Here is a 15,022-nt window from a genome sequence, read left to right on the forward strand (position 1 = left end):
TATTCTGGATAAAAAAAGTATTGAACTTTGCTAAGAAAGGAAATGATAAAAAAGTAAAGGCGGAATGAATTTTGTATATTTTTATTTTCTTTGTGGTTAACCACAAGTCAGTTATAAGTTTATTTTTGCCTACAAAAATAAGCTTGGAAAATACAAATAAAAAAAAAATAAATACAAATGTATAAAAAAATAACCCTCTTAAAGAAAACTCACCTCTTTTTTTCCTGTTTACTACAAAAAGGTATTTATAATATTAAACTAAACTAAACAAAACTACGAGTATGTATCAATAAGGGAATTCGACCACAAAAACAATAAACAAGGGTTGAAAATATATAAAAATATGTACAATTTCAAATTCATTCATATCTGATGAGATATTTTTTTAACATAAACTATGACAAACTACACAAATACACCACACATTTCATATAAAAGGTTTTCCACAAGAAAATTTAGAAATCATAGATAGTGAGTGAGAGAGATAAAACTAATATAGCCTACACTTTCACACACACATATTGTTATACATACATGCAACGTAAAATCTTTAAAATAAATTTTGCGGTTAACCACAAAATATAATTGGTTGATGAACAGTTTTAGAGAGAGAAAATAAGAGAGTACAAATAAACAAACACACAAGCAAAGAAAGTATGTAACGGTAAGTGTAAGAAAGAAAATGGAGTCTTGTTAGAATAATTTAAGAATTTTTTAAAATTAATAAATATAAAACAAATATTAATTAATTTTTATTTAGAAAATAAATGAAATAATTATGTTTATTAGTCTAAATAAAAAAGCTTTGAATATTTACTAAAACGCCATCTCTGGTAATTTTACTACATTACATTTTTTTGTTATTATTTGCTCCGTTAAGATTTTTTTCTTGCCTTAAGTAAACTTATTTTTTCCCTAAGAAACTTTTCATAAGCTTAAGAAAAAATAACTCAAACAAAGTTGTGTAACCACCCTCATCAGTAAATTTTCTTCTAAGTCTTTTAAACCCCCTCGAAAAAAAAGTTCCTCAACCCTTAGTAGGAAATATAAAGCATAAAAAACCACCCCTTATAGAAGTATAAGCAAAGAAAAAAAATTTCCCTGTTTTTTTTCTATTAATGTTTTATCTTATATAGGTAGGGGGAAAACTGGAAGAACTTTCTGACTTTTCTAGTATTTTTTTCTTCGTTTAAGTTATAAGAAAAATTTCTTAGTTGAAGAAAAAAGAGAAAGCTTTTGTGTTTTTTCTAATATTATTTTTAGTCTATGAAAAAAATCTCTTTGGCGATTTTCTTTTTTTACTCTTAATTTTTTTTGTTTTTTTTTTTTTTAATATTTATTAACAGATTTTAATTGGAGAGGGCGCTGTATGTTTTAAAATACGTTTACTTAGTCAAATACTAAATTCAACGGAAGTAATTGAGGAATTGAATTAAAAATAGTAAAGAGTTTAAAATATTTTTCAAAGTTTATTTTTGTTTCTAAAAATTAAGCCATGAACCGAACGACAGTCGAAGTATTTATCTATATTAATTATAACTTCCAGAGAAGTGAAATATTAGTAGAATTTACTCAATGGCAGTTCTGAAAAAGAAATGAAGAAGTGATAATTTTTACACAGGCATTTCATAGGAGGAATGTCCGTTTTATTTGAGTTTTCCATACTTAAAAGCTCGCGGTTTCAAATAATCAAATATTTTTTACATGGTTTCAAAAGAATTTTATTCCATAAGACGTAATCGTGTACCAAAGACACAAAGACATATTCTAACAGACCACTGTAGAACTTGGATTGTCATACTCAGATCAAAATGATCTGAGTATGACGGAAGTAAAAACATCACTTCCGTTTACAACCACGCAGATGGGATGGCCTCTGTTGTTTCGGCAACAGCACCTAGAGACATAACCGGTGGACCGAAGTACGAATCCATCTAATAAGCCGAGACATTGTTCTTACTCACAGGAACACTGTGGTAATTCTGATTTGAACAGAGTATACTCTGAACATATCTGGACAAGGACATACCTTTTATCCATCATCATACAACCCAGCATACATCTCATTTATACGACACATTCATAAGAGAAAAACATACGACACATTTATTGTAGGTAGACGGGTAGGTGAGGCCCGCCGTACCCCACATTCATCCCGTACTATATACAATTAATACCAACTCATTTTCAATGCTTAGTCCTGTATCTGTTGTTTTGACAACAGCACCGAACTTATCCCAAAATATTTACTTTACCCGAGTTTGGGTTTAAACCACAATTTATAGTCCCGGCCAGACTGAGGTATTGGAAAGCACCAAGGTGGGAGTTTGACCATGGTAACATGCCCCCGGGGGAATGGTAAGACTAATATTTTTGGCTGTTAAAACAAAAACACAACGCCAAGCGCTTGATACCTTATAGGTACCTATTATATATAAATTAAACAAATTTCAGAATATTTACAACAAATCTGAATTAACCCAAAAAAAAAAATACCAAAATTTTATAAATACATTCACATAATAAATATTTTTTCTATAGCGCCCCCAAATGATTCTATTCAATTTTTATATAGCACTTATTTTTAGTTGTTTTTAATTTTCATTTGAGCCACTAAATACAACAATTATTTTAATTTTGCAACTAGAAAATTTTAATATTTTACAAAATGGATTTTATTTTATTTATTCCTAAATGTTTTAAACACACACAGACTCACAAAGTTGCATATATATGATCATATAAATATTAGGGAAGCTGCATTAATGGGGGTGTGAAAAAATAACGTGACATAATGCAAAATATGTATAAAAACCTTTGATTTATAAAAACTAGTTTTTAAACTAGTTGTTGTGAAAAATTTTCCAATGGAACTGATCTAGCTGGGATACTTATATTACCCTATATTTACTCGCCCTCCCTAATGTATATATGTGTGTCTATGTATATTGTTATGAAAACTAATGAATAATGTAATCATTTGTGAAAATTTTCTAAATTTAAAATTTTAATTAAAATGATTTGCAACTCATTTAACCACAAAACGTTTTCAAACCCCTCTACATATACATACATCCATATCATATGTCTGTATGTATGTTCACAATCACACATAGATTTAAAAATTTATATTGTACATACCAATGCGATTTAGTTTTGTAAACTGTTTAGCTAAAATCCTAAATACAATAATAACAACAGCAAAAAAAAGCAAAAAGGATTTTTTTTCTGGTTCAATCTCTCTCTTCTGTTTTGACCATTATCAGCATCAATAATATTAAAAATCATTTTATTTTATTAAAATGTTGGTATTAAAATTGGTTATGTGCCCGACAGTGCTTGCAATACTAATTTGCGAGTCAAAAGCCTACTTTGTTTCTGTCATATAGTTTAATTTATCTCTATTTGAAGACATTACAAAATTTTAGTGTTTCGTCTCATCTCGTAGACCGGAGGTGATGGGTTTGACTCCCAATTGTGACACTGGTTAAGGAGCGCACAACAGGTCCAATAGAGGCCTAGGTGTATTTCTTTGAATTTGGTGTGTATACATCCTTCTTTCAAACTAACTGACTATCTAAGATATATCGGTACGTCCGGGACTAACGGGCGTGTTTGGGTGTGATTATATATTTGTATGTGAAACGATATACATAAATATATCAATGTGTATGCAAGTTATTACAAAACAAATTTTTTATTTTTACTTTTTTTCCTGTCAGACCATAGAATAAACATTTTTGGAATTTTAAATTTTACTAAAAACAATCGTATAAATCTTATTGCTGTAAGAACAATTTATTTCAAATTAGGTTTTATTAAGAAATAATTTAGTAAATAATAAAATTAATGAGATTATAAACCAGAGGAGAAAATTAATGGGAAATCGCTCAGAACTTGTTGACTTTAGATGTCTTGATTAGATCTCATTATTCCATTGCTGTAAACTTTCTCTAGTTAGTGAATTAAAAAGAATTTATAATTACTTCTATGTAATCAGCACTATATATAGCACTTCTTGAAAAGTATGTTAATAGATAAGTTGTTACAATTGGAAGTCAATAGCAAATTACATCAACTCTTTGAAGCACAAAACTAATCCGCTGAACTTTTTTAGGAATATGATTCAACTACACACATTTTATTTCAAAGTGCATATATACCTAGATAGTTCGGTAGTTAGCGAGTTTGGAAGGAGGATGGATATATATACATTAAATCCGAAGAAATACACCTTGACCTTTATCGGGCCTGTTGTGCGCTCCCTAAACAGTGCCTAAAGTGGGAATCTAACCACCACCTCTGGTCTCCCAGACTAGAACACTAACCACTAACCTTCCGGAGGCCACTACATAGATACTTAATTATTGACAAAAAAGAAATATGAATTCAAAGGATATCGCAGGATCATTTTTAAAACAAAGTGTCGTAAAATAAATAACTTTAATTATTTTTAAATTTAAACTTTGAGTGCTAATAATGAGCTTGAATTTTTAATGAGTTCTCCAATACTATTAAGATTTTTCTTAAAGGACGTTCTACAAAGCGATTAGGAACATTTTTAAATAATTAGAAATTTAAAGATTTTGACAAAAAGAGTGGTCTGCAATAAATTTCTAATTATTTAATAAAAAATAAATAATAGCATATTTAAAAAAATTCCTCTTAATCGCTTCATATAGAAAGGACTAAATACACACTCCTGCACCTAGACAACAATAGATAAATGAATAAATTTTCAATATTTACATTAAATAAATAAAATAAATGAAAAGAATAAAATCTACTAAATCTAACCAATAAAAAAATTTTGAGTATTAGTTTTAAATATCATGCCACACACACACACACAGCAACCTAAACACACATTTCAACAAATAGCATTAGAACGAAAAAAAAAAATAAACAACAAATAAATATATCAAAAACATAAAACAAATACTCAACAAGAAACATACACACACATACATATATAATAACATAAAAATGTATATATGTGTAAATCTCCATATATTTGTTTTAACGCCAGAAGAATGTATGTATATATCTACGTTTGTGTTGATTTTAAAGGGGTGTAGATGAATTTAAATTTTATGTTGAATATTGATTTGAATCAATTAATTCTTGCGGTTTGAGTTGCAAAATAACTCCCTTGAATCTAATTAATTTTAATGCACGAATACACATAAACACATAGTTTTCAAAAAATACACACAGATACGCATTCATTTAAACTATATACGCTTAGACGCACATATTTGTCCTCTAATACCAGAAAAGGGTAAAATACATACTACATACTTACAGCGAAAATGGATGTATTTGTGATTGTATATATTGAATATGCATGATTTTAGTTGTCTCTGACCACCATACATTTAATTTTATTCAATGTTTCCCCTATATGTATTCTGTTCGAACAAAACTATAAGCGAAAATTAAAATAGGATTTTATATATTTTCAATATTTTTTTGTTAAAAATAAAATGTTGAAAAATATTGCATACAAATCTAAAAATGTTGCTGATGTTGTTTCCTGTTCCTGCATTTTTTTTGTTAAAGCAAAGCATCACATGAATGATTTTGTAGTATTTAGTTTGATTTTTTTGTAAAGCCTGATTTTAGAAAAAAAAAACATTTGTTTAGATGTGTGCATTCATGTATTCAGTCATTCATTCATTCTATCATTCAGTTCGTTTATTCATTATGCAATTTGGCTACCAATTGATTTCATGGTTCATGTCGTTATATGCATTTAAATAATATTTTAAAAATTTTCTAATTTGAAATATGTTATGCTAATGTCTATGTTTAAGTTTTCTAAATTTATAATATTTAGATAAATTATGCAGTTAAAAAGGAATTAGTTTTTGAAAGTAATATTGATGTATGTTTTTTAAACTTTGGGAAATCCATTGAAATAACTAACTAACTAACTAACTAACTAACTAACTAAATAACTAACTAACAAACTAACAAACTAACAAACTAACAAACTAACAAACTAACAAACTAACAAACTAACAAACTAACAAACTAACAAACTAACAAACTAACAAACTAACAAACTAACAAACTAACAAACTAACTAACTAACTAACTAACTAACTAACTAACTAACTAACCAACTAACTAACTAACTAACTAATTAACTAACTAACTAACTAACTAACTAACTAACTAACTAACTAACTAACTAACTAACTAATTAACTAACTAACCACAATGACAAAATAAAATAACATTCCGCGATATCCTTCGAAACCACTTTTCCCATTTCTTATTTAGTTTCAGTTTAGTTTTGGGCGTGAAAGGATTCGAAGTTGAGCGGAGGGATAACGGTGTTTCCTCTAGTATTTATTATTAATTTTTTTCATTAGTGTTCATTATACAATGAGTTCTTCAAACTTCTTAAGTAAAGCTATAAGTTTAAACTTTTACAATAAGCTAAAAAATATACGCGTAAAATGCTACATATTATTAATCTCTTGTTTATGCCACTTTGTCAGTTATGTACTCGACTTGTATGCTTAATTTAATTAAGCGGATATGAAAAGTTTTGTACTTAAAAAATATTCTTACACACATAAGCAAACACTTATATCTCATACACATGTGTATGTATGCATAATAAATATATCATATTTTTATGCTTGCAAAATATAAGTAGAAAAGTTTTTTTTAACATATTATATTTAAGTAGATATTACTAGAGAATTTATTCCTGTGAACGATGAAGCTGTTGATTCCATTTTATCTTTTAATATGGGAAAAAAACCTAGGACTGGAAGTATTTTTTTCTGTTGTTTATATTCAGCATATGAAAAGTGGTTTTAGGTTATGATAAAAGCAAAAACAAAAAGTGATAATAATAAAACACCGGAGTATGATGATGTTGACAGTTGTATGTTTTAATTAAAATTTTATACTAAAAAAAGCTAGAAGGTGTACTCGGTCATGGCGATTATATGATACTCTACACTTTTCTGAAGAAGGTAGATTTTCAATGAATTTATTAAAACTATTGTGTTATTGTATTAACATATTAATTGAATTTGAGTTTGAATTTGGTGAACATTTGATATTACACTAGTACCCGAGAAAAATTAGCCAAAATAATGGGGAATCTAGGGAATTTCAGATAGCTTAATGATTGTATAATTATTAAGGGATTCAAAGTCACCGGAAATATCTTGGAGGTCAAAGGTTACAATAATCAATTATTGGCAAATATCTTGCTTAATATGCGTAGATTGCATTTTAATGTTATTACAATTTTTGTAAAGAATTGAATTTTGGATGAAGAATATTTTTCACACACTGTGGTAAACTAATATGAATAAAAAATCACTTGTAGAAGATAACTTATATCCATCACCTTTGAACCCAATGTGAATTCCGAATTATAGTTGGCTATCGGTTTTTGTGGTACCAGATTATAGGTATGGTTTTTTGGTTCCACCTCATGTCAAATGATTGTAATGGGGTACATTTGATTATCACCCCTTTCTACTAGGATTACAATAACAAAAAGATAGAAGAAGTTTCATCAACTTTGGGTTAATTGGATCCGGCGATCCAATTATGGGATTTAGCTAAAAATGTGGACCATTTTTAATGTTCTAACTCTTACTGGCGGGTGCCCTACTGCGCTTTGAATATACAGAAGGACAAGGCTAAACTGAATGACACAATGAATGATGTTAGGTATAAATTCGAAATAAGAAATAAATGCGTAGAAAGAATATTATAAAGATATTTTTTTTAGTTAACTTTATATTAGTAAGCTTCAAAAAGTATTATTAAATTTTTGACAATTTTAATGACAAGAGAAATCCAGATGCAAATATAATATTATCTTCAACATATTAAAATGTTATTTATAGATATTTTTCTTGAACAAACGGTCAATTTGGAAAATGTAACTACCATAAATTCAACCATTCGAATTTATTTTATTATGAATTAATATAAAATTTCGGAAATCACACGAAAATAAAGTACTTCTGTAACACATTATATGCAAGCCATTACTAGAGTACTTATAAGTAAGGAAGACGGTAAATAGTAGTCATTGAAATGTAAGTGGTTATGGAAGTACAACCCTGGGTTAGTATTGAAATTTTTAACTGTTGCAAGACTAACGTTTGACTTTGTAACTTTCATGTTATAAAGTCCAAAAAAATAACATTCAGATTTGATTCTACATACTAACCCTTATGTTTTATGCGATTTTCGAAATGGAATGAAATGATATATTCTTCAAGCATTACTTCATATTAATATTAAAATTTTATAATTTTTTCGTTTTAAAATTTGCCAACAAACTTAATATTAATGCGATATTTTTAATGGACACCACATTAACAAATCTAGTAAAATTCTTTTGTTAACAACGTGTAAGTACTCGCACAACACGTTAACAAAAATTTGAAAAATTTTCTTACTTATGTATATAGAATGCAGTGATTTTTATATATTTTTATGTTGGTCAAAATTATTTTAACCTTATGCAGTCATATGTATACATTCAAACTTAAACTCGTTCCTGCAAATTTTTGATCCACATGGAAATAACAAAAACATACAATTGTCTGTACAAAAAATATACAAAATTTAACGCTAGTTTTATGTTAAATATTTCTGATTTCTTGTTTTTATTTAATAGAGAAATAAACATTTTGTTTAACAAAAAAAAAGGTTCGTTTTAAAAATTTTTACATAATGCCCACCACAAACAACATAGAAAATCTCAATGTGGCTTTGGGAAATATTTTTATTTAAATGAAAAAACAAATAGTAAAATCTCATAAATTTATAAATAACAAAAATGTTCCAACAAATAATAAAATGATTATGATAAAAATTAGAATGCATAACTGACGGACAGACAGAATGATTCAGTGACTTTTACACCATTCCAAAGAAATTTAGGGGTATTTAATTAAATAGTTTGATTCCTGTGCAATTTAATAATTATTATAACTTTTCATTTCATATACAAATACAAAACCTTTTTATTTAATTTTATTTGTTTTTATAACTTTTTTCTTTTCCTCCCTTTTTTGTTGCATATTTTTCATAATCAAATTTTATTTTTAATTTATTGAAAATCTAATGACTATTCAACTGTTAAATTGGTAATTAGTTTTTGATATTTTAATATATTTATTTCACGTTTTTTTTTGTGCTGATATTGTTGTTGCTGCAAATAATTTATAATTTATAAATTCTGGCAAAAAAATAAATTATAGAAAAAACCTGGTTATAATAAATAAAATAAATGAAATGACAAATATGAATTTTTATCTAATATTATCCAACTAATTAGTAATGCAATTATTATAGTTTTATTAGTACTTTTAATAATTATTGCATGGCTAAAGTACAGAAAAAAAAATAGAAAAAAAAACAATTCAAATAAATTTAATTAAAATTTTAAATATCATCATCAATTGATAAATATTTGCAAAAGGTATTTGTGTTCATTTTAGCTTGGTTTTTAATTTAATATAGATTTTTTCATCAATGTAATTCAATTTAAGGAGATGTATGTATCTACTTTAAATAAATGTCCTTCTAATAGTTTCTTAAAGAACGTTTCAATTGAGAAAGTAGTGAAAATCTGTGTTCACTCATATTTCGCACCAAATTTAAATTTTTACAAAAAGTCTTTAATATTGCTCAACTTAAAATTAAAGAATGTAATCCATAATATTTTCCTTAAAAAATCGAAGCGCTCAATTGAGAATCACTCATTCCCAACAAAAATCGTATTTTGTATGAAAAACATAAAAGTTACTGTGTGGCCTTATATATTGATTAAATTCGGAAAATACTGAAAATTTGTGATCAATTTCTCATCAAAGTACGATTTCTGTATGAAAAACATAAAATAAGTTATATTTCTCTAATAACGCACCAGCTTAGAAAATATAATTGAAAATTTGCGATTAATCATATTTTTTTTTTACCGGAAATCGAGGCCCAATTGATAATCTATGATCACTTATATTTCATATGAAAATCCTAGAAAAATCTGTATATTCTTCAATTGACACTCCAATTGAGAAAATAGTGAAAATCTGTTAACATTAACATTTCCCCCTAAATACACTTAAATAACGCTTCAGTTTAAACAAGTAAGAAATTTTAGTCGGGCGGGGCCGACGGGGCTCTACACCTGTTACAAAATAAAATATGATTTAGTTTTCATAACAAATCATTTAAGTTGAATTGTACCTTGCCTCAGATATACTCAAGTCATTTATTGTTGAATAAAATTGTCAAATTTTGAAGGGCCTTTTTATAGGGTCTAAGGTCAAATGAGGCCATATAATTATGAAGTTCATAAGGGTCATCAAGGCTAGTATACAATTGGTTTGCAGCTTATTGTCGAGTAAGCCTTTTGTATATTAAACGTATATTAAACATAATTTTGAACTTAAATATTCTATTCAGCCGGTTCAGTTATATGGGGGTCATGCTAACCATTTTCAATAAGCTTTGTGATCATGTACCAAATTTCATTCAATTATCTAAAAAATTGCGACCCGCAGTTTGATTACAAGGTTTACATGGACGAATGGACATAGCTGAATCGACCCAGAAAATGATTCTGAGCCGATTGGTATAGGATCAATATTATGCTTTACAAACAACAACACAAACTCAGTATACCCTCCCCACTAAAGTGGTGTAGTTTATAAGAGTAGTTTATCAACTTTTGTATGACAAACCGGAAGTCGGCTGTTGACACTTCGATAACGTTATCTTATTGCACACCAAACATCGATTTATATTTGACAACTTACCTTAATGGTCGATCCTCATCTTGTTTTTATACAATCCCGGCGAAAAGAGATGCTGCCAGTACCTCGAGTCTGCCGGGACTATGGTCAACTGTATTCTCTGCCTTTCTTTGGAGTGATATGGTGAGAGAACCACAGAATTTGTTAATATGGGAACCAGTATACTGCAAGTTAGAGTTTTGCTGTGGTTAAAACCCAAATTCGTGGGAAGGTTCGGATAGGTTCGGTGCTACTGCCAACACATAAGACACCCCATAGAGTTGTGACTGTGGGACTAAGCGTTGGATATAAATTAGTGTTAGGTATATACGATACTGGATAGATGTAGAGTAAACGGAACTTACCCACCTGTATACCTAGAGTGAAGTTATCGTATATTGTTCGCTATGAGTGTATCGAATGAATGAGAAGTGTGCAGTGTTGAATGGTAAAGGATGAAAGATATCATATATAACTGACAACATTGAATTTTCCTTCCATGTTTACTCTGTTCATACCAAAAGTCTTCGACTTTTTTGATGGATTCTTGTTTCGGTTTAGGTGCTGTTAACGGTGTGGTTGTAAACGGAAGTGATGTTTCTGCATTTCAGAAGTTAAGTAAGACAGCAAGAATCGTCAGATATAAGAAAGCTTTAGTTCTTGAGCAAAATGCTTGTACATGGACCGGCAGAACCATGTACAAAAATTTCACAATATAGCGGTGGTAAAATGTCTAGTCAGTATGCCATGTGGTGGACAAAGTATCATCGTGAAATGAGGCGAAGGCAGATCTTCGACATCTTGACAAACCTGCAGATCCTTATCGAAAACCTGTCCTTTTTGCCGAAATCTAATTCTTTTTTATATAAAACGAGTTCTTCTCTTACATATTTACTTAAAATTATAATTATTTTACTTTGACATAAAGCACTTCCTGTATCATAAACATTTACCTCAATAATGAAAGATAATGAAGGAAGCAAATAATTTTTATCATCTTCGTATCTATTTAGTCCCATTTCTATGTACGAAAAATGTGTTAATGTTTTTAATGATGTTTCATAAAATTTATTAAAGTGGTTTTGAGCTGCCTAATGACAAGTGTAGATTTCATTAACACATGTGGTCGCCAAGGGATTTAACATATGACACGTAGCGATAAAACACCTTAAATACTCTTACTAACAATCTACATGTTAACTCTTTGAGACAATCATCTCGAATGCGTGTTTGAAGCATTTATTTTACGGTTCTCAGTTAGACAAAAAAGAAACAAGTAGTTTTTACAAGAATTTATTTAATGTATTCATGTGTTTCAATTTCCTACATAACAAACATACTTCTTAGTGAATATCCTTTGTACACACACACACACACACACACACTCAAACACGATTAATTTTTCAACTTTTTTGGAAAAGTTTTAAGAAAAACAGAAAAACAGTCTCAAGTGGTTACTAAGTAAAGGATATAATGACTCATACTTATGTTTTATTTAAGTGTGTAACATTAAGAATACGAAGACATTTAGGAATAAAATCTTCACTGAGTATTTACAAACAGGGTGGTAGTATCTTAATTAAACAAAAGGAGTATCAAATTTGAAAGAACTTGACAATTTTTTTGCGATTATAGAGACTTCCCTGTATCATATGTGAATACCGCCACATAATACATTTACTAGATAGATATTAAAAGGGTTAGACAAGTAGACAGCAGACCTCAAATACACACACAAATATTAATTTAACATACACACATACACTTGCATTGTATTTCACAAAAAACTTTCGTCCTTTTCTTTTAATGGCATGAGTAACAACAAATAAAAAGTGAAAAATTTTTCAAAAAGGCGAATGTAATGTGTAGAATTTTTAATTAGGCATTTTATTTGTAAATTGTGTGTGTGTGCATGTGTTAGTGTAAAACAACTCCAAAGTATAAAGAAAAGATAATCTTAACTCCCTTTATAAGTTAAGAGGCAAATGTATCTTGTAAATATACTTGTTGTCGATGAGTTTGAAGAGATAAAGTTTTATTTCATTTTTCCAGCTAATAATTATTAAGTATGAGCATTGTTTGTTTTACAACTTATATAATCATTTGTTATGCGAAATATGTTAAAGGAATGTTTTTTTGTCTAACATAAAACGAAGGATTTTAATTAATCCTTTTATTAAATTTATCAAGAAAAACTATATCTTTAGTTTTTAAATTCCTTTTATAAATAAAACATTAATTTGTTTTTTGTTTCTCTCTATCTGAAGTATTCTTTCTCGATAAGTTTAATTTTTGCGGTTTTTCTTTTCTGCTTTTATTTCTATTTTTTATTTGTTCCATTTCGTTTCATTTGCCACTTTTTATTTTTAGTTTCTGTTCAATCTATTGAATTGGTCTGTTATTCGTTTGTCTTTTATTACTTTTTTGTTAGATTGTAACAATTATTGTAACTTTATCTATGGATATTTTTAACGTAATTGGTTGCCACAATGTGTTCTATTTAATTGAGCAGAAAATTACTTTCCGTAGGTGTTAGTCGGTTGTATCATAGTATGAATGTCAATTTGTTAGTTATTTGTATACCTATTGTAGAGCGGATTGGAAGGTGTATTTTGGATAGATATTTTGGTGGCAAATTCTTTGTTTTTTTTCGAATATATTAACTTTTAAAATTTAAGTTAAATTTTATTTTTACTTACTAAAGTGTTATGTATTTGTGCTAATGTATATATTTAATGAATCCACAATACTCATTCTGAAACAATAACTCACCACTGCCCCTTTGTGTATCTAACACGCAGGTTGCAATTTAGGTATATTGTTCGGACCATACGTGAACTTTGCCCAAGTACTCGAGCTATTTATTATTTTGCAATAGTAGCCCCGTTGGTGAAGCACAATATGTCGCCTAACTACACTTTTGAGATGGCTCTTTTATTCGGCAAGAGCACCTAGAGGGACGTAATTGATAGTCCGAAATACGGATCATTTTAATTGACAAGACATTATTTCAGTGGTCACAAAGACCCACCGTTATAAGTTGAGAATGTTTTAGAGTAAACTCCAGAGGGCAGTGACAATCTCGCACCATACTTATCTCCATATAATATCTATTTCGTGTAACCCAATCTTGCTCTGTAATTTATAACTCTCCTAGTATCTAGAAACGATTCTATTAGTTTTTTAATCAAACACCTTCTTTCTGCGGTTTAGATTTCATATACAAACACTACGTGGAACTCGAAGAAACCTCAACCAGCAAACCAGCCAAGACATAGTCCCGTGGGCAACTAGCCACCCGTAGTATCAGATTATGTGGTGCTCTGGTTAGATCGCTTTTCTAATCATCCAAGGTCAAGCCAAAGATTGAAATGTAAATATCCCGACTGATTAGAGAGTTTGGTAGCACCTCTTTACCCCCGGATTTCAATACACCGAAATGGTATCTATCATCAAGGCAATATGTCAGGGGTGGGGGCTGAATTGTAAGTCATCTTGAAGTTGGTCAACTGGGGTATTTTATTTTTTAAGTCGTCATAAATGAACAGAAATTTTAATAGAACTAATCCATCATAAGATCTATAAAGAGATATTAAGGTACGGGGATTCATCACCTTTTAAAGGTGATTGATTTTGTTTTTCCGTTTGTAACATATTCAAAAATTTGTCATAGACCCACAAAAGTATATTAAATTCTATGACGATATAGACATGTCCGTTCAACAACGTATTCATAACTGTAGCGATGAAATTCGACATAAAAAAATGCATTTAAAGCAAACACTTGACCCTACCCCTCATATAAGGGATAGGGTTAAGTGATTTAAAACTTATAAGGATCCGTCCGTTGAATCTACTCCCCAAAAATTAACTTTAATGCCCATTACTCATTACTTACGAGTACATAGCTGGTGTTTAAAAAAAGTAAGTTTCTTAAGATCAAAAATATCTCTACCTAATTTTATGAGAAACGGTCAATAATTGACTCTACATATAAGATCCTTTCAGATAAGAGTATAGCATTGACATTATATTTCAGCCCTATTTAAAATACTACATAATGTTTATAAGGAAGCATTCCATTTGTGGCTTACGGTTTAGCAATCTTAAGATTCGGCATAGCCAAATATATAGCAATCTTACTTGTTTATTATAAAACAAAGCTACTTACCTAACTCCTTATTAGCAAGCGAATGCAAGAGGTACTTATTTAACTGCCTATTAGTAAGTGA

This window comes from Lucilia cuprina, chromosome 3 (assembly GCF_022045245.1).
Source record: "Lucilia cuprina isolate Lc7/37 chromosome 3, ASM2204524v1, whole genome shotgun sequence".
NCBI classification, from domain to species: Eukaryota; Metazoa; Arthropoda; class Insecta; order Diptera; family Calliphoridae; genus Lucilia; species Lucilia cuprina.